The 21533-nt window shown below is 40.1% G+C and overlaps 1 protein-coding gene across 7 annotated transcripts in view; it reads left to right on the top strand.

The window, feature by feature from the left end:
* Positions 1-21533, top strand: part of Hers (Histone gene-specific Epigenetic Repressor in late S phase) — a 55203-nt gene that overhangs the window by 11098 nt on the left and 22572 nt on the right. The window contains exon 1 of one of the 7 annotated variants that reach the window (XM_070282205.1): positions 1104-1191. The exons of the other annotated variants lie outside the window; for them this stretch is intronic. The gene's annotated coding sequence lies outside the window, so the exon portion shown is untranslated. Of the gene's footprint in view, positions 1-1103; positions 1192-21533 lie in introns of those variants that run through there. 7 annotated transcript variants of the gene reach the window in all.

The raw sequence follows: 21533 nt of genomic DNA, 5'->3' as shown, positions 1-21533 counted from the left end.
CTTTCTGGTTCAGGACAGCTTTGAGACGACTACCCATGGGGGAAACTAACTTTTTAGTGGTTACCACTGGAATTTTTTGCCATTCTTCCATAAGAGCAGTTTTCAGCTCGTTATTATTTGAGAATATTGAAATTAATCGTTCAAATAGTTCTATCTATTACAAATCCCTATAAGTCCTGTATGAAATCTCAAGGGTCCTTTGAATACTAAAAATAAAATGTATTCCTAATAGAGGTCCTCATACAGCCATCCTTTCAATGACTTATTCCACCAAAAGAAAGTGATTCGTTCAGTGATTCAATTCTCGTCGCCTGGATCGCTCAGTGACGACTCATTTATTCCATCTCATTGATTCATATCCAGAGCGGACGACTCCTTCAGCCAGGACTCATTCATTACCCGGCGTAGCTGCGATGTCCTCGCCTTTGTCGGGCGCATCCTTTAAGTAGGCTATCGGCCTAGCCTCGCCCTGCCGCCATTCACGTTCGCATCCTCGCTCTCATTCACATCCCCTTGCCGCCCCCCGCCATCGACGCCCGGCCCGCTAGCGTGAGTGTTTGCACTTTGCGCTGTGCTGACAGTTGATAATTCATTAGCACATGTTCTATTTGACGTTCGTTCATCCGTGCCAACACACACACTGCACTTTAGGGTGGACCTTATCTGTACTTTCTTCTATGACTTTGTTAGTTAGATCAGTAAACCAAAGAACGATTATCCAAACATTTTTAAAATTTTTTAAATATTTAGAAATATTTTATAAGATGTTATCCTTTGAGCGCTGCAAGTCCACCCTAATAGAACTCAAACATTCACACACGAAAGCCAAATTGTCTTTGTATGTATGCCAGGAGAGAACAGAGATGGAGAAAGAGAGCGCGAGCTCAAGCCGCCTGCCTGCCCGCCGCCTGTCTTGGCTGCTGCGTCTCTGTTACCAACGCTGTGATAACAAGCCAACGGCGAGAGAGCCACACAAAAAAAGGATTTGGCGTTTGCCTTTTTGGCCGCGTTTCGTCCGCTTTGTGCCGGCTCTTCTCGAACGATGCTGCAGCGGCTGGCGCTGCTACTGCTGCTGCTATTGCCTTCCGTGTTCTCCGCTTTTTAGTGCGCATTTAGACGTCGACTGAGACGGAGACGGAGACTGAGACCGAGACTGCGACGGCGGTGCCTCAGAGTCGCTCGTGTTCGTGGGTAAAAAATGCTGAAAAAAAAACAAAGTGGCCAAGATGCTGGCTGGTTTTGTGACGAAAGACTACGTTGCGTATACGTAACGTGGGCTGCGCGTGTTCGTGATAATGGACTCCCTCTCTCTTCGCTGCCGCCACCAGCAAATATAACGGCGATGATGATGCGATAATGACGTGACTAATCATGATGCACAGCGGCGTGCTGCCGGGGCGAACCACGTTGCGTATACGTAACGTGGGTAGCGGCAATAAAGTGTACGGCGTTTTCGCAAAAACAACAACAACAACATGAACGATAATGTTCTGGCGGCAACAACTGCCAATAATTGTCATTCCCGTTGATTGTTTTTAAACAAATGCCGCTCGCGCGCGTCTTCCTTCGTGTGCGTATGCGTGTGCGTGTTTGCGAAAAATAAACAAAAATAAATGCATTTTGTTTCTTACATTTTTGTTATTGTTTTTTGCGAGTGTGTGGCAATCATGTGCAAGAATGCAATAAAAATATAAACTAGCGCCCCACGCCGATGCAGCGTGCCGCGCCCGAAAAAAAAAAATAAAACTCGCGTGCCGGCTACCAGCCACTGCGACGCTGCTCCCAGCAGCGACTGCGACTACAACTGCAGCTGCAAAGTGCGATGGGCCACTGCTGCTGGCCACAAATCTAATTAGCCTTGCATTCTTTTCCCAGTTAATTTTAATTGCAACTGATTTATGAACAACGCAATAATTTTTTAGCTCTCCTTGCTGTCGCCGTTTTCGTCCATCGTTATTCCTCCTCCGTCCTTCGCGTCTGCAATATTTTGTTTTGTCAGTCGCCGCTTACTTCAGTTCTTCGCCTTCGCAGGGGGCAGGGTTTTTCGTAATATTCTTTTTTATCGCCGAGACGCGAGAAAAGCTAGAGCACATCCGTCTGACGGAGAGCCTGAAAGTGCTCTTCGTGCAATTGCACAGGCGACGAATCTGTCACAGGCAGAGCCCACAACTAACTGTCAACACATTTTCATTGAACGCTGTCTATACCCAGTGGCCCACAGTTTATTTAAGCCAGCCCATTTTTGTGCAAAAAATTATTAGTTTCTACAGAACAAATACATATTTACAAAATAAACAAACATTTAAATGCAGTTCGTGCAAACATATCCTTTTTGAACATATAGAGTATATAAAAACTTAAAATTACGGTTTATCAAAGTAGCAACAGACGAAGTACCTCATTAACTCATAACTACTTGTTAAGATTTGTTAACTCAGATTTGTTAACTATTAACTATATTAACTATTAACAAATCTCATTAACTCATAACTTCAACACTGAATTTGCAAAGTTGTTAAAAATGGTAACATGTAAAATATAAAAAGTAAAAACACCAAATAACTAACTTTATTGATGGATTTCCTTATTAATTCCTTATTAATATTATAAGTTAGTCTATCATGAAATACATATGAATCAAACACCTACCTACATATATTTTAGGCTCAAAAAGACGTTTCTCTAATTTAAAATTAGGTTAAAAGTTGGATGTGTGCTGCGTGTTTTGTTGTTTGTTTTGTGTTATAAAGCTTTTTTTAAATGGTTGTGTTTTGGATATAACGCTCTATTAAAATTATGGAATTCTACCATTGGACAAAAAATGGTCATTTGTTAAAAAATAGCCTAATTTTGACTACAAAATTAATGAAGTAGTCAATGAGACTAAATCGAATAGGTTTGAAAAAGTGCTTGGCTCTTAGGGGAATATTTTTTCTGGAAATACTTCAAAATTTGTTCTTTAGATCCAATTTTGGTAGTGTGGCTGGGCACAGGGAACTGTAACATCGACAAAATGCAACCAGAAGCCAAATACCTCGAAGTTGAAGAATATTGTCGGTATACCAGGCGTATACGTAATATATATAAATATTTTCAGTTATCTCCTTTTTATAAGGACTGCAAGTGTATAAAAAACCTAACAACAAAATTTATCTACAAGTATTCTCAGAAAGCAACTCATGAAGTTTCATGAATGATCGTATCGTTACTTTCGTCGCCTGTCAACTCTGCTTCTGTTGCAATTGTCTTTTCGCCTTTGGCTGTTCTTCCGTGCTGGTTGTTGCTGCGCTGCAAGTCGCGCCTTGGCTGAAGTGCGCTCTCCCTGTGGCTTGGCTCTCTCGCCACACTCGCCACGCTCTCCGTGTCTCGGGGTCCCTTTCGCTCTGCCAGTTCTTAAGCTTTGCATTACACGAGCGCAAAAACTCGAAGCTACAAGCAGAAAAAAATAAAAAAAAAAAGAAGGGGGAAAAGCTAACGGCAAAATCGCATCGCTGGTGTGCATGTGTGTGTGTGTGTAGTTTCTGCTGCTGCTGTTGTCGTCATCGTTTTTGCTAATTTCTTATAAGAATTTTCTTGAACAATTTTCTCGCTGCTGCTGCTGCTGCTCTGTCTCGGTTTTTATTAGAAGTCGTTGGCAGTCAGTTGAGTTGTTGTTTTTTTCCTGCTGCTGCAGTTGCCTGTGTGTTGTTGTTTTTGCTGCTTCTATTGCTGCTGTCGTCTGCCTGCAACTTTGGCTGTTCTTGTTGCTGCTGCCGTGTCCGTCGTCATCGTTTAACGGTGCTTCCAACTTGCTTTGGGCAATTGCAAGAGACTGCACTTAAAAAAAAGAGTGGTATTTATTTTTGAATTAAACTATTAGAAATTAGAATTATAACTTCAGAAGAGATAATCAAATTTTAAGCTCGAATCGTAGGCCTAAAAATGCAATAAAAGCATTAAATGTTTAAATTTGGGTTTCCTAGTGTTGCCAGATTGCAAAAAGTTCCGCCCCCCTTCCGCTTTGTTGTTCCACTTTATTTTGGTCACTTTTTGTGGCTCTCCTTCTTCTGTGGCTCTTATCAGCTATCAAACGGTAATGAGAAGAGTTTGTGGGCAAAGGGGGGAGTGAAGAGCAGGACAAGAGTGTGGCATGATGCCATAGGGGGCGAGCGTGAGCGAGGGAGCGAGGACAGTGAGGGAGACATCAAAGTGGAAAATGTAAACAGATTCATTCAGAGGCAACTGCCGCTGACACATTGCAGTCAGCAGAGCCCTCCCAGCCCCCCTTTTACCTTTCGTCCGCCATCTGCCTCTGCCCCCCGCCCCCAGCTGTTGCCATGAATTTAGGCCACAAAAATGCCATCGTTGGCAATGTCCAAAAAGCAAAGCACAAAATGAACGAGCGCAAAAAATAAGACCCCAGCACATAGCACATGGTGGGGGAACAGCAGGGCGGGACAGAGAAGAGAGGCGGGCAGAGAGTGCAAGAGAAAAGCAGCAGCAGCAGCGCCGAGGAATGCGAGTGGGAATGCATATTGGGGATCCCCCAGAGCCCCCTGCGGAGCCCTCGCACGCCGACCAGACGCGGCCAATGTTCGACAAATAAATTCGAAAATTCGCGTTGAAAATAACTCAACGTGACACACGAGTATACATTTCTACATGTGTATGCGTGTTAAGCAGCAGAGCTCGAGGGGGGCGAGGGCGAGGACGAGGGCGGGGGATAGAGGTTAACCTTATGGCTGAAAGACAGAGCTGGCATATCCAAGTTGAAAGTTCATTTGGAGATACAATCATAAGAAAGCCCGTCTTTCTTCATTTGAGCCACGCTGTGTGGGCCAGCTCCCGCCCTTTGGGCCATCAAGTCGAACGTGACCCGAACTCATGTGCTTGGAAACGGCCCATCCACAAAAAGGACGAAAACCCAGTGCCAACTCTGCGGCCCGAGAATATGAATGACAAATGAATGGCCCCTGAATTATTCAGATTACGAGTCTGTGGAAAGTGTGCGGAAAATGAATATGGCCAAGTTAAGAGCCGCATGCCCGATGAGCATTAAAGGCCAAAACCCAAAGTCGGGCTTGGACTAAAAGTTAAGCGATCTTTAAACTGGAAAATAAACAGGATAGTGTTTATAGCTCTTAGGGCTGGAATCCCTTGGGAATTATAAGGGAAATGGCTTAAAAAGAGGCTAGAAGACCTAATACAGTCAGCGTCACAAAAAAAGCCGCACTTAAAAAAATTTAAAAAATTGTGCAATCACTATGCTGGGGTTTCCCTAAGTTTTATTCTTTGGGCATTATTTTTTTAGGGGGGTTGCCCTTGACTATTTTCGACATAATTTCGTCCTTTGAAGAGCGCTGTTGCTTAAGTTGCTTTTGGTAGAATTTTTTTTTTAAAGACACCTGAAAAATCATGCCAAAGCAAAAGCAGTTTACTGATCGCAATAAAGAAAAAATTATTTTATTGGCCGAACAAAATGTGTCAAATCGGCAAATATCGGCTGAAACACATTTCAATGAAAGCCCAGTGCGTCGCTTTTTAAAAAAAATATCGTGAGACAGGTGAACTAAAAAGAAAAGAAGGAACAGGTAAAAAAATGCACCACGTCTCGAGAATATCGCTTTATTATGAGGACGAGCCTGCAGGATCGTTTCAAAACTGCAGTGCAGATAAGATCAGAGGTCCAGGAACAGTATTCAAAAGATATGTATTTCGGAGCGAACTGTTCAACGTCGGCTTAACTCTATGGGAATGCTCGCAAGATCCCCTGCAAAAAAGCTACTTTTGGATCCGCGAATAAAAAAAAATCTTCTAAACTGGGCCAAGGACAAGGAAAATTGGACTGCTTCTGATTGGTCAAGAGTGCTATTTTCAGATGAGTCCAAATTTAATCTCATTGCTATTCTGAAAATTTCTGCATAGCCACAGTAAAGCATTCACCGTATGTTTAGTATGGGGATGCATATCCAAATCAGGAATCAAATTTAATGGTTCAGGGTATGGTAAATGCAGAAAAATACAAAGAAATAATTTTAAGTGGAGTTCTGCCTAGCATTGAGTCCATAAGTGAAGAAGAACAGGAACTCATTTGTCAGGATGATTCTGCACCTTGCCATCGAAAGCGATCTGTGAGTTACTCAGTGTCCGATTGTTATGAAAACAACTTATTCAGTTAAATTTATCATTTTTCTATCTAAAGATAACAAATTTGAAGGAAGAATTGGGCATTAAGTCCTTAGATTGGCCAGGAAACAGCCTAGACCTTAATCCAATCGAGAATGTTTGGGCCTATATGGGTGCCAAAATAAGACAGCGAAAGCCCAAAACTATGGAGGATTTAAAACAAATTATAGAAAAAGTATGGATACACGATATAACGAAGGAATATTTGTGTTCCATTTACGATTCTATGCTCAATAGGGTAAAATCTGTAATTAGGGCCAAAGGCGGAATTACTAAGAATTAAGCTAAATTTAAAAAATATGTCTATTGTTAAATTGCCTAGATTTAAATTTTTTTTATAGTTAGTATGGTATTCAATTGGAAATAAATAGTTTTTGTTGAATTTGTTCATTATTATAACTTTTATGAATTTTTTCATTAAGAGTGCCATAATAGTGAAAAGTCGTTAAAACTAGGGTGAAACCAAAAAACATTTTTTTAATATTAATAACAAACTTAAACTAAAAATTGGTATGCACTTTTATTAACATACCATCAGTTAACTTATTTAAAAAAAAGTCGAATTCGCAATCATATAAAGAAATCACAGGCCCTAAAAATTAAAAATTCGTAAATCTTCAAAGTGCGCCTTTTTTTGTGGCGCTGACTGTAGGTCTATAGGGGTTATAGGCAGAAGACTTTTACTATTCAATCATAACTCTAATTTATTCAAATTTAAACAAGAATTTAAGTAGAAAGTTATAAGAAAGGTCCTTCAGTGAGAGTTCCTTGGTGGGGATCGCGATCCGGTGGTTATGGGTTATCCAAAATCTGCAGATTCTTTTGGGGAAAAGATTAGAGCAGGATAAGTTGCAGTGCAAAGAAACGAAAGATTTTAAACTTTAAAAAAACATACATATATAATTAAAATAGTTGTAGTTTTAGTCAGTTTTAAGAGTAGTTACTTACTACGTAGACTTACTAAACTTACTAAATAAGAGTAAGTAGAAATGCGTATAGTGAGTCATAGTATTTATAGTAATGGTAGTAATTTTTGCACTAAATTGTTAAAAAAAAGGCTAATCAATTTTTTAAAATGAAGTCCTTCATTAGTTAATTGAGAATTATCTTTGGACCAATCTTTGGATAAGTTTTCGAGAAAAAGATATCCCTATCTTGGGAATCAAGGTTCGAACCGCTGCCTATGTGTCTGGAATAGATATTATTATTGTTATTATTATTTACAGATAAACGGAAATTCTAAATTAGCGCTTATCTTATAGATTTAAGCTATAGCAACCTAGGGCCTTAAGCTTATTCGGGGTTAGATTTAATATCTTTATATATGCACTTGGTATAGTTTTTTGCTATTGGTATGGATGTTTATGTACAGGGGTTTGTTTTTTAGATAATAATACATCTGGAATAGGTATGTTTGTTTGTATATCTGACAAAATATCTATCGCATTAGGTTTTAATCATTAAAAAATATACAAAAATTTCAAAAATGTGAAAATCCTTTTTCCGAATGATTTTTTAATTTTCGAAAAGTCTAACCACGTCTAACCACTCAAGCACTGCGGTCTCCGTTTACCTTCGTTTACCAGGTGGTTATTAGGCAGGTGCAAAACACACACACACTCTCTCTTACACACACACGTGTAAGTAATCATGGTGCACTCTTCCACTTAAGTGATGAATGGAGGCACCGCAAATGCAGATGCAGATGCAGATACATACATATTCAGGTTCAGATTCAGATTCAGATTCGGCTGCAGATGCATGAACACGCAGTCGGCGATGCAAATCGAATTGAATTCGCAATTCGCCTGAATTCGCAACAAACCGCAGCCATCCCGCCGGCGTTCAATATCCTGCACAAGGCCAAGCAGCGAAATCGAATTTGCATCCCACAATCGTCCTCCCATCCTGCCAGCCTGCCATCCTGCCAGCCACCACAGGATGCTGTCATCAAAGTGTCAGGTCCTGTGGAACATTGATGATGCTATTGGCCTCGCTTGACTGGCTGCCTACTCGGCCGTGCCACCACCGTAGCTGACCTTTGCCCACCCACCACCATCCCAGCCCTCAATTAGGCCACTGCTCTGCGGTGGCCGGAAGGACGGGGCTGGTGGTTTTGGGCGCTTTGCGGTGGCCTTCCAAACGCAATCGCAATCGTACTGCACACGCACATTTCAATTTTCGGAGCCAACACCTGGCCCCTGCCCTCCGCTCTTCGCCCTCTGAGCCGCCCTCCCACACTCCATCCTACCACCTACCCGCCCCAAAAGTACTCCACCTGTTTGATTCTGTCGGTGATTTACGTTTGTTTGCCTATTGTCCTGCTTTGTTTGGGTTAGCCCGGCTCTGAAGGCAGTGTGGTTTGCATAAAGTATCCGAAAGGCTTTGCGGAGCTGGCTTTTGAACGGCAGCCTGTCTGTTTTCCTTTGGTTATAAATAAAATGTGTTTCGGGGAAAGAAACACGGGGCTATGCCAGCTTTTGTCCTTCAGATTACTTGGCTTAAACCAACAAGTATGAGGAGCAAATGAATAGAAATTTTTCAGAGAATGTGGCTTATTTTCGCACTACAAAAGTATTTTAAGGGAACTCGTTTTAAAGATGTTGGTAAGTAAATTAGCTTTGCATGCCAGGTACTTTTGTCGGACTCTTAGTCTGGCTCAGAGGTGTTCAAGTCCCTCAAAGAAACAAACTATGTCCCTCTGCCTTTCTCCCTATCTTGTTAATGTTAAAATAATACCGATCAAAATCTGTAAAATTAAATCTTAAATCTATTAGATCCTCAAGATCTATCACATTTTGTATCTGTCAACCTATCTATCACATCTATCAAGATCCCCACATCCTCAAGATGTGTATGGATATTATTAGCAAACATGAGAAAAAAAAATAAAAAATAATTACTTTATGGTCCTAATTCTACTAATAGATTTTCAAGGCCCTCGAAGAAACCTATCCAGAAACATGCCTCCTTATGATATTTGTATTTAATAAATTAAAATTTTATATTTAATATAAAAAAATTTAAGAAAATTGAAGCTTCTATAAATCATAGAAACAAATTTTTTTATGGAAGATTTTTTAGTTCTTATTGAAAATAGTAGAGCAAACCATATATTAACTTTGGATTTAAATAAAAGGCCAAAAGTATTTTATTGAATTTGTTACAGTTGTTTAAATTTTAATTTTTAATTAATTAGGAACTTTGAATATCATTTTTTAAAAAAGTAAAAATTTTAAGTATTTTCTGAACCGAGCTTTCAAAGAGACTTGTTTTTATTGGAAATTGTCCAAATGTGTAATCCTCAAAGCAAATCTTCATATTACGTTTTTTCGAAATTCGAATGGTACGGAAGGCTGTTAATGAAAAAATCATGGTACTTTGTGGTACCTGTATAGGTTGTCTAATGAGATATATAGTCAAATATCAAGAAAATCTAATATGTTACACAGCGCGAAATCATGAATAATGAATAAATAATGATTATTTGTGATTTTTATTTTTCGATCATAGAATAATAATTATTGTGTGATTTTTAAAATAAAACTCATAATGATTACGGTCCCTGGTATTTATATAAAACAATAGATTACAGAACTTGAAGATAATTCGAGCTTTTTTCTTGGGAATTTCAATTTGAAATCAAACTATTACCAGTACTAGTAGTTACACCCAGTACTATAGAGACTTGGGTTGAAGTATTTGTTGATGAAAGGTGTTGGTAACTAGCAGTTGGTGGTAATGAAGGGTATCACTAACTGTCAGCCCCTGAAGCAACCTAAGAAGACACTTGTCCCTTCGTTAATATTAAACTCCTTTCCAAATAAAGGTCGGGAATAGCTTTATAGCTTTCTACATACAAGTAGCGCATATCTATTTCGAGGAGCCTCTTCTCGTAGTTAGTATAAACGTCCCGTTTCTAAATTAATGAATCTCTTTATATGTACTTATATGGAATATTTAATTATAGATCTTCCTTATAGAACTAGTAGTTAGTTAAAGGAGTTGATAACTAGCAGAGGACACTCGCAGAAGCCTCTGGAGGACTTCCCTACTGAAGACTACCCCTAACATAAGAGTTCTTCCTCCTAGTTAGTATTAATGGCTCGTTTCTTAGTTAAAGTCTGGAGTGATTGGAGTCTGGAGTATGCAATAATAGAAACTATACAGCTTGAAAATATTACAAGTCTTTTTTTTTAATATTATGAAGATTACAAACATATGAACTAGAGACTTGAGAACTAGAGACTAGTCCCTTAGTAAGCCCTTTCCCAGCTGCGTAAGTCTCTCTCGAGGAGTTCTTCCTCCTAGTTAGTATTTATGGCCCTTTTCCAAATTAGAGGCGAGGGCGCTGCAACCATCGGCGAGGCGCAACTCGGCGTTCGGTTAATAAACGTGTTTACGCCGTGCAGTAATGCCTTTTATGGCTGCACCAGCTATCAGCCATCATTCGGCCATTCAGCCACTCGGATGGCTGGGAGCTCTGGTGTTAATGAAACAAACTTTGTGGTCGGTGGTCGGTCCTGCCTCAAAAGTTTTTTAGGACTCTCGGGGCAGGGAGGGGGAGGGGGAGGAGCCGGGACCAATTAGCAGGCCATTTGTGCGAGTGGCGCCCCCAACATAATTGTCACTCACTTGCCACTGGCACCGCCCCTCGTCGCTCCCTGGATGCCTTGATTAGCCTTGCACGTTGCCGCCTCGTAAACAAAACGCTTTCCGTACGCACACGCGGCAAGGCCACCACCACCCCTTAAAGGGGGGGGAGCAAAAAATGGCTAAAATGGAAATGCGAAAAAGGGTGGAGGGAGAGAGAGAGGGGAGAGGGACTATGTGGCCCAAAGCACCAGCGGCAACATCAGCAGCAGCAACAGGAATTACAAAATCTGATTTGACACGCAAAGCCACAAAGTGAACAAAAACAAAAATAAAAGCAACAACGAGAACAAGAACAGAATCGGCAGCAATAAGAGAGTAACAACAATAACAACAACAACAACAAATTGTTGCAGGACAAAACGGTGGGCGTGGCAGTGAAAAGGGGCAAGTTGGCCACAAAAATGATTGGCGTGCAAAAGCGTTTAGCGGCAGCCAGATTATGTTTGCGTTTATGCTGATGGGATGATGGCTGGTGCCTGATGACTGGTGCTCTGGCTCTGCTCCGCTGACGAGTCAAGGTCATTGGGGGGCAGGGGAAGGGGTGCACTATGGGGAATTTGACCAATTTTTGTGACAAAAATTAATAACTCAAGATCGGAGCAAGATATTTGACTTCTGCTTTTTGCATGGGGTTATATTGACCAATATCTTTTACCAATAAGAAAATAGAGGGCGTGGCACCACCTCTTTTTTTTTGTTAGCTAATGTAAATTTCTGCAGATTTTTAGAGTACTTATCAACTAGTTCTGTGACAGTATTTTGTTGTATTTCATAGAAAATGGTGGGCGTGGCACGCCTTTAACAATGTCTTACAGTTTTAAGAATAAAATCCATCTAAAGCATCGTGTGCCCCTGCAATGAAAGACAATTAATAATGTATAGAAGACAAAGGTCCAGCTCTTCGTTCTCCAACTCAATATTATATTGATGTTCAAAATTCACATTATCAAAAGAGCTTTCATCCTCACCCGCCGTGGTGTCGTCGGGATTTGATTAGCCCTCTAATAGGCCCAAAACCTCAAATGGAAGACACATTTTCTGTTGCTATATTCTTCTATCTAAATTCACTAGCGAAAATTATCGGATCAGAAGGACCTGTAGCTCGCAGAAATACGTCTGGACTACAAGTCTGGAGGCACTACTGCGAGATATATTTCCCTTCGAATGAAAAGGCAGTGTTGGCCTACAGGCTTCTTGGTTTTCGGAAAATGTAATAGTTTTTGAATTCAGCCAAACTGCATGATTCCGGCGCTACTGACTTAAGATAGAAGAGCACCTCTTCCACATTTGCGTCAAGCGGTAGCAAAATTTTTTACTCTCTTGGTCTACGATATCGCTATACTCTTCAAAATTCACTCCTGAGATGGAATCTTTAATAAAATGAAAGACAGCGTTCTCCTCTGCAACTTTTTCCTTTGCTTCGAAACATTTCGCAAAAAAAATTTGTGTTTGCCAAATTAAGGTTATGTTCTAAAAATGAAAAATTCTCGCATAATCGGAAAAAGTGGTATTTAAAGTTACATTTATTCGAACAAGAATTTAATACTCTACAACATACAATAGGTTTCGTCGATGGACTCTTCTAGACTCATTTTAAATCCCTTATGGAACATGAGACTTCATCCAAAATATGGAGTGGCAAGGCTACTTACATTTTTGCTCGATTACGGGGACAACACGATTTTATTCTACAAATGACGATCACAAACATATAATACAAGCCACACAGAATGATATTCATTTAAAAAAAAGTTATTATATTGTTTAGATTTTTAATTCTAGCCTCTCAAACTTTGTTAACAAAACTTAATGTTTTAGTCGCCTGTGCTTTGCAATTGCAACAGCTGTGTTTGTCAGCTGATTCCTTTGTTTTGGCGCCCTCTATCAAAATTTTTGTTATGCACCACTGAAGATTGGTGAATTTGGAATACGTTACACTGAAACTTATTTTAATTTTCCGACTTTCAGAAAATGGGTTTTTGTCACAAAAACTGGTCAAATTCCCCATAGTGGGGTGGCTGGCGTTTGGGTGGGGGATTTGGTTAGCAGTTGGTCGACACCGACTTCGCGGTGCATGTTGGCTAAAGAATTGAATGGGATTGGGGAAAGCATGCAGAGTACAGGGTATCATAGAGACTTCTCTCTAGGAAGAGTCCTTTGTCTTTGTTTCTATAATCCTTTTTGAAAAACACATACGAATCTCAGGATTTTTTATCTAATTTCAATATAGGATCTACAGACCATTTTGTTGGGAAGACTTGGAAAAGTGGAGAAAGAAGAGGGCCGGAGTTAGTGGGAATATCATCATAAAGACAATCCATCTTTTTCTAAAATCCATTAAAAACTAGCTTATTTGAAGCAGAAATTATTAAGCAATTTTATTCAAATACCTTAAAATAGGAACAAGTATGGGAGTAAGAGTACCGGGTATCGTGTAGTGACTATAGAGACTCTCTAAAGTCTTTCGATTTTGAGTAAAAATTTTTTTTTTAGTTTATATGAGTTTATTGGGGTATAAATAATATATATTCCGACTTTTTTTTTGGGCCCATAGTTTGGGGGGAAAAAATGAAGCCATGTATGGATTTGTATGCATTTAGTATACATTTAGCATGTCACGTAAACATGCTTTGTATGCGGTAGAGGGTTAATATAGTCTATTGAAAAATTTATAAAATAAAACTTTATAGAGTGTTGGACTTAAGGTGTTAAGTACTAGGTATCATATTCTTCAAAGCTATTATTGCATTCGACTTCTAGGGAAGTACATGGTTTCGGTCTCATAATATGAGAAAGTCTTGAGATTTTGTATTATAATTAAAAAAAAAAAAAAACAAGAATATTTAGAGCTAAAATTATGAAGTAATTCTGGTCATTAAAAATTTAGCCCATAAAGAGGAAGAGTTGTAGGAAGAATGAAGTTATCCAAGAGTACCAGATAGCTGTGTTAAGGCTCTCTACAACTTCTTCAGATCTCCAAGACGTATAGACAGATATTTAAATTATTATAGACTTCTCATATTATAGACTCAGCATAATATGAGACTGTCTTATCTAAAATAACTACTTAAAAAAATTTAATTTGAAAAAGTTGGAAATAAACAAGTAAACGTATTTGTTTGTTATTTTTACGAATTAGAGAGTGACATGTTTAAGGAATCTTTTATAGATCTAAAGTATCTACTCCTAATTGTATAAAGCAGGCCAACTATCGGGTATTATACAGTGCGAAAACTTTCTTAAAATCCATTAAAAACTATTATAGCAAGTAAGTTTACGTATCATAGAACTGAACAACTATCAGAAACCTCAATTTTTTGTATTATTTGTAGAAGAAGAAAGAGAATTAAGATTTTTGAAAGGATACGGAGCTTTGAGTACCATATAGTAGTACCATTTAGTTAGTTAGATAGCTATATCTTAGCATTGAAAAGCTATCTGAAGTTGTTATTTTGTTTCAATTGAAAGAAAGCTGCTTGAGTACCGGCTATCATATAGTTGGCAAGTCCCTAGCTCCTGGAGTACCGGCTATCATATAGTTGCCAAGTCCCTAGCCTCCTCTTTCGGTTGCAAAATGTTTCCCGAATTCTAAAAAAAGAGCATTTCTAAGAGAGAATTCAGCTTGGCAGTGGAATCATAATTTATGAGCAGATGAAATGGTGTGCGAAAGCAAACTAATTTGAATTTTAAGCTGGCACTGAGTATCCTTGATCCTTGCACATTGTCAACCGCTGTTCGGGCCATTGTTTTGTTAACCGAATTGCCCTTGGATGGCTGACTGGCTGACTGGCTCTCTGGCTGACTGGCTCTCTGGCTGACTGGCTTATGGATTTGCTGGCTTGTTGGCTGGTTGGCCAAAAAGGGTTGCCAGAAACAGGGTTTTAAGCCGCCACCTCCCCAACGGAGCCTTGACATTTTTGAAAACACATCGCTGGCAGGATGGCCTTTTCCTGTGTTTTTTGTTGTTTTTTTTTATGCTTTTATAATGCCACCCCGCACCACCCACCTCCCACCGCGCCTGCCTTTGTGCGCGTCCTTGTCGCTTATTTGCGTTTCCTTTGGCAGCGAAATCCGTTAAATGCGCTTTTGCACTTTGTCTGCCGCCGCCCGGCCCGGCTCGGCCCGGCCCTGCAACGCCCTGGTCCGCCCCTGCCCTATTCATTACGGCCCTCATTGTCTTGTTCTGCGCCAAACTTGATTTGCGAGCGGATGGCGAAGGTCAAGGAGCGCGCCAGCTCGCATGTGGATGCCACATGGAAGACTTGGCCGAAAGTGGGAGTGCTGCCCTCTTTGTTCGAGCGGGGTGGTGTGGGTGGCATGCAGATTGGGGACCTGGGGCATGTCTTTATACGTATTCGGATTTTATTTATTAGTTATGCATGGGCTTCAGGGGTTTCAGGGGGTTCTTTATTACGTCAGTCAGTGCGAAGTGGAAATTTCACTGGATTACCTGACTTTCTCCACTTTCTCCATGTCCGTTTATAGACAGAATGGTTTATTTTCTTCGATTTATACTTGTTCTGTAATACTAAAGTACATTTTATGAGATAAATGCATGGAAACCCACACTTTCAGACTCATGATTATCAGACTTATAGCTTGTAGCTAGTCTTTTATCTCTTAATTCTTTCTTAAAAAGACTTAACCTAAAAAAGATAATGACTTTATAATTTTATAAACTTTATTTAGTTAACTTGAAGAAAAATCAACACCTTCTCAGGATCCAGATACTCTGACTTATAGTTTCTTAAAAACTAGTCTTTAATGCCTTGTCCGTGTGTCCGCATGTCCGCATAAACCCAAAGGATTTTGTGATTCGAACCATAAAGATTGAAAAAGCGTCATTATAGAACACATTTGAAGAAAAATATAGCCTTGTAGACCATATTTAGTTGCAAGCAAAGCTAGATACTGCAGTTTACCCGCCATAACTTAATAACTTAAACAGGAATACCCCCAAATCCCCCCCCAGGACACTCAGTGGAACTCTTCCGCCTAATCACAAATCGCACCAGCCAGCCAGACACTTGTGGGCACTGTTATGGCCGTCATCGGAACAATTATGGCAGCTATCAGGGTCACAATCATCCTAATAGGTGTACAACAACCAATTAGTGTCTCATCCGTCTCGCTGCGATGTCCTGGAACCTGGAACCGGGAGGGAGGGAGCCGTTGTAGGCGTCGATAATTGTTCTATTAGGCAAATGAGTTTCGGGGCAGGTAGCAGAGGTAGAGGTAGCATGGGCCTTGCACCTTGTTGCTGCTACTCCTGTTTCTGCCACCACGCCCCTCGTGGCTGCCCTTGGCGCTGCCTGGCTGGTATGTGTGTCAAGGTTATCCACTGGCCAGCTGGTCAGGATGAGGATGGGAAGGCCAACGCCGAAGCCGAAACAGAAACAGAAACAGACGCGTACACCCTTCGGATTCAGTGACGAGCCTGATGATGAGCACGAGTGTGCATGGTAGTGCCCGTAATGATAATGACGATGATAATGCTAATGATAATGACGGCCATGATGATGCAAACGATGTCGGGCTCGAGTGCAGTGCGAAACTTAAATATGCAAATTATGGTTATGCTCCCAGAGAGCGGCCGAGTGGGAAGCGGCCAGTCCTCGTTCTAGGAAATTGCTGCTGAAATTGCCGATCGGGGGGCGGGCCGTGAACATCTCTATTCACTTAGTCCGGCACGACAATGGGGCTCTTACACACATTGCTCCCCAGTAGCCACTTCAGGAAAGAGCCTACACGCTGGGGTATCGATTTTGTAATTTTCAAAAGCTGCAAAATCGACCAGTATTCGAAAAATTATCCATATGAGCTTCTGCTTTTTGTATTTTATTTGGATTTTATTAATAATGTTATGTATTATTACAAATTAAATAAATATATAAATATTTTTAAATCAAAATGGTAGAGTTCGTCCTTCTGGGTCAGTCCTAGGACCTCTCCTAGATACCCATTACAACATTTAAATAGTTTCTCAAAATATATAAAATTATCTTTAACTTGAAACTCGTTCATGTTGGTTTGGAATATCCAATATAGAAAAATATGATTCTTTAAAGGTTACTTTAATCTTTAATTTAAATCCTATCTTGTTTTTTATGAAATTTCTTATCAAATTGTTGAAACAAAAATAGTAATATATTACCTTGTAATATATTGCCTATATTGCCTCGTTGCCTTGTGGAATATATCCAAGAGTATTGTGTTAAAATTTTAGACCGATTAGTTAAGCCATTTGCGAGAAATATAGACTTCAGAAACATGGTTTTACCCGGCTTTCTCTGTGGCACTTTTCAAAGGCATACTATATGTATGTATACTATATATATGTATAGCACATAGGAATATAATGTATAATGTGTTTATCGGATTTAATTCAAAGAAAATGCTCAATTAAATAAAGATTTAATTTAGATTCTTACTGCTTACAACCACTTAAAAGACATTGTCTGAAAAGGGGAGCTTTTTAGCTTAAAGAATATAAAGATATAATTTTGTATGCCCATTTTTGGCTTAAGGGATGAAAAAGGATGTAATTTCAAAGAAAATCCGATCGATAGAACTTGAGATATATCATTGGCAAGAGTTGAAAACAAATGTCTTTGAGAAGAACTCGTTGAAAGCTTTTAGGAACTACCAGACGCTCTAACCTGAGAAGAGTGAGTTGTATTGAAATATCCTTTGGCACAATTTTAAATTAAATAAGAACCCTTTTTGAACAAATAATACTCCCAAAAAGGAGTAGGTCCCCTTCTGTGATTAATAGAATGATTATTATTACACTTGCTTGGATCTTTGTATCTTGTATTTGTATCTTTGTTTATTCCTTAACATCCATTGAACATTATAATAATTTTTTATATATCCTCAATAACGTGGAATATAGTTGGACCTACAATATCCTCTCCTCTCCAAAGGTCTATTTTTTTTAAAGCCCACTACATTATTGATATATGGATCTTATATTCATAGATCTGAGATGTATCTTTCAGATGAAAATGGTCCAAAAACTTGAAAATAATTTTCTATATATCCCCAATAACGTGGAATATAGTAAGTACTAGATACAGGACCTATAGATCTACCATTATACTCCCCATTGGCTCGAAGCACCTAGTCTTTCTTAGACCTTAGAACTACCATCTAAGATCCCTTCCAAAAGATTATTCTTTTTAAAGCCCATTACATTATTGATATATGGATCTGCAATTCTTTATATGCCAAGATCTGAGATGTATTTTTCATCTAAAAATGGTCCAAAAACTTGAAAATGCTTTCAGGAATAGGAAGCTACTTCTGGCTCGAGAGACGATCGTCGCCATTGGAAGTGCAGCTGAAAACTGAGTCACCTTTTTTTTTTTGTTGATAGATTAGATGGGTCTTGCAGTCGTGGGTCTGGAAGCCCTAGACCCTGGGGTGTGTGGGTCTCTTTCCGTTTCGGGGTCTAGGTAGTTCCCGACTGGCACATTAGCCCGACAAATGGTCGGGAGCTGTCGACGGGTTGCACTATCGCTTCCCTCCATCGATGCGTTCCATTCGCAACCTACACACCGGGAAGAGCGGTGGGTATATGGTGCTATATATACTGTGCCAGTATGTGTGTTTATATCTTCGGTGGGCTCGCCGCCCTCACCCCCCAATCGCCCGCCGATATCGCCGCCTTTGGTCTCATTTGCATGCTTGGACGAATCGAAGTTTCTTTGCTTCCTTTTCCACGGGGCTTCTGGCTCGTTCTCCGGTCTCCGGTCTCTAGTCCGTTCTCACGTCCGTCGTGGTTGCTTCATCATCTTGCTCTCTGGTCATTATAATTTTCCATCCATGTGCGGGTAAGCGTGACCGTTTTGACTTCATTATTCCCCCGCCTCGGCGGTAGACGTAGACTCTCGACACTCGAAGAAAATCTTGAAGCTCTGTCTTTGAAAGATACTTCCTTTCCTTTCCCTTTGAGAACTCTTTCCCCCATTTTCTCCAAGTGTATAATTGTAAAATTGATCCTCCACTCCACACGCCCCCTGCTCTATTTTCTCACTCTTCTGCTCTTCTTCTCACTCAGCTGTTTATCGTCGTGTGTGTCCGTTTCCATTTCCGTTCCGTTTGTGTCGCTTTTGGTTTTTGCCAAAAAAAAAAATCTCACGCTCTGCCAAAGTCGGAAAGCCATCCCCCCCGACTCTCTGCACTGCAGGGAAAAGCTGAGAATCCGCAGAGACGGTACATAGAGCGAGGGGAGGGGGCTGCCAAACAAGTTTGCCAACAATGGATGGTCAAGAGCTTCATATATTTGGCCTGGCAACTGAAAATGCATGGGGGAAATGGAAAACAAATTAGACAGTGGCCATCCCTTTCACTCCATTTGTGGAGATTTTCCTTCTCCACTCTCCACTCTCCACTCTCTTCTCTCCACTCTCCACTCTCGAAATTTGACTCAATCGCACAAATATCTTCTCTCGAACTAAAAATTGGGGAAAAAATATAAGACTGGCCATCCCTTTCACTCCATTTGTGGCTCAAACTCTCCACTCTCTTCTCTCCATTCTCGAAGCCCGACTCAATCGCTCATTTTCTTCCCAAATAAACTTTCTCCGCTGCGTCCGGTTCAGCCTGGCAGTGCCCTTAATGGTTCGAGATACAAATGCATCTCAATCTGTAACTGCCACAAGGCCTAATGATCGCAGATGCGAAGCTACGACTGCAGCGTCTTCTAATGCGCAAAAAGCAGATACAACTGTAATGAATCTGAATCTGCAGCTGCATCTACAGATACTAATTATCTGGTAATCAGAATCTGCACCTTGAGATGCAAATGCAACGACAATCGTAGTCCTTTCCCACTCGTCGGAGTGATTCATTCGAAAATCGTCATGACTCACTGGGATTATTCCCGAAACCCAAGAAACAAAAACACGACATAATTATCAACGGGGAATTTGAAAATGAATTGGGCTGGGGTCCCGGGTCCCCTCGGGTTCTCTCTCTCTCTGTTTTTTGTCATTTCTACGGCCTCTCGACTATCTTATCAGCCAGGTCCGCGTGTGTGGTGCCACAACAAATGCCAAACAGATTTCGCCTCCGAACAGAAAACGCAATTTATCTTTATCAAAATGGAAAAACGCAAAAAAAGAAAGCCCCGGCGCAGTAATCAGCCCAAACAAAACGTAATAAAGCCATTTTCGCCTTACAAACTGCTCACATTGTACCCTGAGATCAGTGGCGGCTCAATTCATAATAGCTCTTATCAGTACATGTACTTCTTTAATTGCTTTTTTTTTCTAATTTGCAATGGAAAGTAAACAAAGCAAGTGCTAGGAGATCTGTGGGCTCCCATTACCAACTGGTAGCTTTTAAACACTACTGATTAGGTGTTAGTCAGCGGAACTCGCGGTCATCGGTATTATTATTGTTCCTCCCTTAGAGTTTCGAAGGGGGTTTCGATTCTTGGATGTATTACATTACATAACATTACATATATTGTCCTATAATTACTATTATTTACCCTTTTACTTGAAAATTAAAGATGAGGTGACATCTCACTCGCGGACAAACGGACACACGGACAGGGTTCTTAATAAAAAGCTTCCCTTAGAGGTTCGAAATGGCTTTTAATTTTAGGTAATAGGATGAACTATAAAGTACATTTTCAATAAAAAAATAAATATTAAATAAAATAGATACTTTAATAAATTAAATAATAGTTTTTAAGTTAAATTAGAGCTGTCATTAGGGCATATAATTATTAAGGGAGGCTTTAGGGTGCAGTACATACTACTACTGTAGTATAAAGTTAAATAGTTAATATATGTAGTTAACCCTTGCCCTTTAAGATATTGATCTGAAATATATTTAAAAGAAAAGCGATGAGTACAGATAACTATAAGAAATAGTAATATTCCTACTAATACAATAATATTCCACCAGAAATAATGAATATAGTTAAACCTTGCCCTTTAAGATATTGATTTGAAATATATTGAAAAAAGGACGTTGAGGACAAGAGGGATTTTAGAGGTTACTACTACTACTACTATTAGAAGCCTACTAATAGGCACCTGGAGTAATTAATATAGTTGACCTTTTCTCTTTAAAATATTGATTGGAAAAGCGTTGAGTAGTTTTCCAATTGAATTAAGGCTGTCATCGCCTTCCCGATAACTCAATTCAAATTTATTCGAAAGCAGAGGGGCCCTTAACTTTGACGATGATACGCTGATGGCTCCCCCAACTGACCCCTTGACCCTCGTAAGCCACCTGGTAGCACCTGTATTGGTCCCAAAGGTGCGTTTCCAACTTCCCAGCTACAAGGGTATTCCAATAGGACAGTGTTTGAAACGCATTATTTTAAACTTTCTAATTATGATTTATTAGAAATATTATTTTTTATTTTAGTTTTTTTTTTTTAGGATTCATTTTTTTCTTTAATTTTTTTTTGAAGTCCAAGTACCAGGTATGTGGCAGTTGACTTTTCTTGCCATTTTCCTTTCTGCCAACCGTCGGCTCTCCCGCCACTCGAGCCGAACTGGGCCGAGAGAGAGCCAGCAGACTTCGGCGCGCCTCGGGCCAGATCCTTCGACCAATCAGAGAGCAGCTTGGCCGCTTCGTGGCGCGCTCGTTGTTGTTGCATAATTGCGTCCGACAAGGCGACAGACGGCGACAAGTGTTGGCCCGTCCACCGGGCCAGAAGGCGAGACGAGCCCCGAAAGTTCCGCGGC

The sequence above is a fragment of the Drosophila bipectinata genome, chromosome XL (genome assembly GCF_030179905.1).
Source record: "Drosophila bipectinata strain 14024-0381.07 chromosome XL, DbipHiC1v2, whole genome shotgun sequence".
NCBI classification, from domain to species: domain Eukaryota; kingdom Metazoa; phylum Arthropoda; class Insecta; order Diptera; family Drosophilidae; genus Drosophila; species Drosophila bipectinata.
The sequence above is the reverse complement of the archived record's forward strand: the minus strand, read 5'-3'. Positions and strand labels throughout refer to the sequence as shown.